The sequence below is a fragment of the Phocoena sinus genome, chromosome 10 (genome assembly GCF_008692025.1).
Source record: "Phocoena sinus isolate mPhoSin1 chromosome 10, mPhoSin1.pri, whole genome shotgun sequence".
Taxonomy (NCBI): Eukaryota; Metazoa; Chordata; class Mammalia; order Artiodactyla; family Phocoenidae; genus Phocoena; species Phocoena sinus.
In genome coordinates, this window is record NC_045772.1 from 31182642 (window position 1) to 31187313 (window position 4672).

The following is a 4672-nucleotide window of genomic DNA, read 5'->3' on the forward strand; positions in this document are numbered from 1 at the left end:
CTCCGCAACAAGAGAAGCCACCACAATGGGAAGCCCGTGCACCGCAACTAGACCACGCTCGCCACAACTATAGAAAGCCCGAGTGCAGCAATGAAGACCCAATGCAGCCAAAAATAAAATAACTAAATACATAAATTTATATTAAAAAAATAAATTACCTAACCTCCATGACTTGACCTCCACTTTCCCTCTCCCCTCCTTCACTGGACTCCATCACTGCCTGATTTCTTTTTATTCCTTGAACACAACAAGATTGTTTCTACCATAAATGTTTGCACGTGTTGGTCCCTTTACCTAGAAGCTCTTGTCTTTAGCTTTTCTCTTGGCTGGCCTCATTTTTATTGTCCAGGTTACAACGTAAATTCCTCAATGAGAACATATCTCACAAACAGTCTAAATTAACCTCCCCTCATCTCTGCTGCCCCTACTTCGATCCCATTCAATCAGCTTGTTTCATTTTCTTCACAGCATATATCATTATCTGCAACTATCCTGTCCATTTGTTTCCTTACTTGCTTGTACTCTCTCTTCTTTAGAAAACAGGCATCTGGTTATTTTCCAGAGCCTAGAACAGTGCCTGTCACACAATGGATCTTGAAAATAATTACTGATAAGCTTTCAAATGTGATATTTGAAAGGTTGTTGTAAAATATGTCTGTTATTTTAATAGAAAATCTTATTGCCTACATCAGCAAATTTTATGTCAGAAAAAATTGTTACAGTGAGATTCCTCATGGAGAGGTACTTCTGGCCTAAAGGGTATTAAGTGTCCAACTTAAAATGAAGACATTCCTCAAACAGTGTTCAAATTTGCCTAGAAGATTGAATGATCCATTTCTCTATTTCTCTATCTATCTATTCATATATATGGCATTTAGGAGACATATATATTCATATTCATATGGAAGAATGAGATCATACATACTCTGAAGAAGAAATTTGGAAGTGAGTCTTTCATTAAAAATATTTTCTGAACCTCATTTGCCCTCTGTCAAGCAGCTGATGACGTATTTCTGATTAATTTTAAATAGTAACCTTTCTACTTAGACAAAATGCACCCCTTAACTCTCACCCCCCAATACTGCACACACACACGAGCACACTGTCTCAGGGCTGGGGGGATACTCAGAGGAAACAAATACTGTTACTAAGATGGTAATAAAATTTCCAGTTACCATGTCTACCTTTAATCAAAGTCTATATGTATGGGAGCTCCTAAATCTAGCTAAAAATGTGTAATGATATTCATCTGGCATAGAATTTGGACTAATAATTAAATCCAGTTATATTAAAAATCTACCACTATCTATCAAGTGAAGATTTAGTCTTTACCTGTGGCAGGCAGAATTCTAAAATGGCCCCTAAAATTCCCTTGGAGCACACACCCTGTATGATCCCTTGCCTGTGAATATGATGGATTTCACTCCTGTGAATAGGTTACATTATGTAGCAAAAGTGAAGGGATTTTGCAAATGGAATGAAGGTTCCACATTAATTGACTCTGAGTTACTCAATAAGATTGTCCTGGTGGGTTTGACCTAATCAGATGGGCAGCTCCGAAGTCTACGGCCCACTTCCACACCAAACACCTCAGGAACATGAGTAGTACACGAATGTAATCATTTTAATGTCGTGGTATTAGTGAAATGAATCCTCCCAGAGAAATGAAGAATTCTTTATAATTTGAAAATCCCTTCCTAATTTTCCTTTTTAAAATGTATGTTTTTGAATATACTATTCCTTCAAAACAAAGATCCCTCAGGTTCTTTATATCAATTGCCGTCTGCCAGCGTCCTTCACACGTGGTAAGGCCTCTTTAAACCTTATGTGATAAGAGCCATAGGACACAGCCCCACAGACCTGGGACCTGCAAAAGAGTGGACTGGGCTAAAATCAATTAGGCTAAAGTTAATTATGATTTGCTTTTTGAATGGTAAATGTCTCGATGGCAAGATTCTCAAAACTCTTCTGCTGATACAGTCACATATTTGTATAAGAGACAGCAGGAGGCGGATGTAGTTCTAACCATTAGGTCGTGTTATGTTTAAAAGGAACATTAATTCTATTGTTTCTGGTTTAAAAGTAAACTATATCCACATTGCATGCTGAGATACCAGCCAATGCTCCGAAACACCCACATTCATTTAGTACTTTATTGCCTTCTATTCATTTCTTCCCTTTCCTAAGCCGCGGCTCACTCCACAGCCCTCTCCCCACCCCTGCCTTGTACATCTTTAAGAAGGGGCTCATTTCCCTTCACTTTGTGTGCTTTCTTTGCTGATTCCTAATTATTTTACTGCATTAGTCGAAGCTGTTAGCAAAGTAGCTCCAAGAACAGACTTCATAAGAGTGACAGATTTTGACTTTCATATAAAATTATAAATCCGTGTCCATGGAAACAGAAGGGAAAGCAAAACCTCAGATTCCCTTCCTTTTTATCTTGCCGGGTGGCACAATGAAAAGTAACCACAGTGGAAAGAGCTGAGAACAATTATGTGTTGCAGCAAATCCAATATCCCAGGTGTCAGGAAAGCACAGTTCCACAACCTATAGATTTTGGTTTATTGCTAAGGAGGTGCGCTTCAACATGGTTCAGCCACTATAAATCTGGACGTGTGATTCTAATCTATCAAAACCTGAAAGCGTCAGAATGTTACGTTTTAAGAAAGATTTTTTTTTGGATAGGATTACTGTGACAGTTTTGAAATGACAGAGATGTATTTACCTGTGAATACTTTCTTGTTTATTTATTTATTGGTATACTATTGTGTTGTCTGTAGAAATTTGCCATTGACATCTTCAAGAGAGCCTGCTAGCAAAGTGTAGTTGATGGAGACCCTCAGCTGCCCTTCCTTAGAATCCATCCCAGTGGCCACACTTTTGATGGCTATCCCCAGCCAATGACCAAATGACCGTGGGATCTGGGAACTTTTTAACATCAATTTTGGCTCATCAGCTCCCCATTCATCTGGCCGATATTTACATGGAACTGCCCTGCAGGCTGAGACTCTTCCTATCCAGACCTCCTTCCTTCTCTTTCTTTCAGAAGCATCACACCTGCATCTGGCAGCGGGAGCCTCCCCCTGGCTACTTCTGCTCCTTCCTCTTTATCCCTCACTGATATTCCCCCCATCAAATCTTTGCATGTCTAATCACACTGTGGTGTCCGCTTCTCAGAGGACCCCAGCTGGCATAACTGCCTTTTCCCGGAAAAGTACATAAAATGGTTTACGTAAGTACCAGCAATACAATGAGAGATTTAAAATAGGCATGAAAAATTAGGAAATGGGAAAATAAAGTTAAGATAGTAGAATGGAGTCCCAAAGGGGTTAATTTACGGAATGAACATTATATATGGGTCACGTATTTGTAAACATATGAGTAAGATAATTCTTGTTTTACTGTTTAGAATAACTAAGAACATAGAGGACCCAGAAAGTGTTGGGAAAAGAAAAATTTCTTACCATCAAAGCAATTTTGACCATGTTTTGATTATCTGTGTTAGTGACTTAGAGGAGTGGTATGGATATAACCAGCCCTTGGTAATTTTAAGAAATCCATTTCATTTGGCATTGGATACACAAGCATATGTTGTGCAAATATATATTTAGAGCAGACTTTCTTGTTCTAATATTTTTCTTCTATTAATGTCGGCATTAATTGGTATATTTCTGACTTTTTTAGGATGTGTGACAGTAGTGGGAAGAAATGAAAATATCTTGTGGATCTTTCACAGTATAAACCTCATGATACTATTGGAGAATGTGTGGGTCCCAGCAGGGCCCATTATGTCCTCATGGCTCTTCATATAAATCAAAGCGGTCTATATCTTCTCAATCCAAGCTCAGCCAGAAATCCAAATGTGAATAATAGTAATGTACATTCAACTGTCAGAAAAATAAATTACAAATTAATTTCACTCAGACACAACACTGTATTCCACTCTGGTGACTAACCTTTTATATTATGTGCTGTGGAAAAGTAACCTTCTGTCAGAGAAGGATCTGGGGTTAGAAGAGACACTAAGGTGAGCATAAGTCAACATTGCAGTTTTGTTGAAAAAGGTCAGGAATGTCACTGGAATATATAAATGTGGAACCCTGCATAGGTAGAATCACACTAAAATGCTGTATAACACAGAGAGAGGATAATAGTGGTTAAACGCAGGGACCTGGAGCTAATTAATGTTAGCAATCGCGACCATATTAGCGTCTTCACTTTTACCTGTCAACCATTATCCTTTCAACCTTTCTTCAGGGAAACATAATTCAGGAAGTTTTAGCCAATTACTTTGAGCCAGAAGACAGTCAAACTCAATCTACAGTTATTACTGTTGTCCCTCCCATACTTGTTAAATGTAATACAGCTGTGATGATTTCTTTCTCCATCTTATCTCCATTTAAAAATTATTAGCTCATTCCTACATGATTTTTACTTTTTACCACCAACCACCATTCCAAGCTTGACTAGGGAAGTCTGTCGATATTATAATAATGATTTGTGTTAGAGTCAGTTCTAGTCAGATCGTTCAGATGATAGGTCACATTCTAAGCTGTATAATTTAGGGAGAATTGAGGAATTATTCAGGAGAGAAAGAAACAAAGCTTGGTAAAGAGCCAAAGGATGGATAAGAAAAGGATATAAAGAGCATTTTCCTGAAGTAGAGAAACCA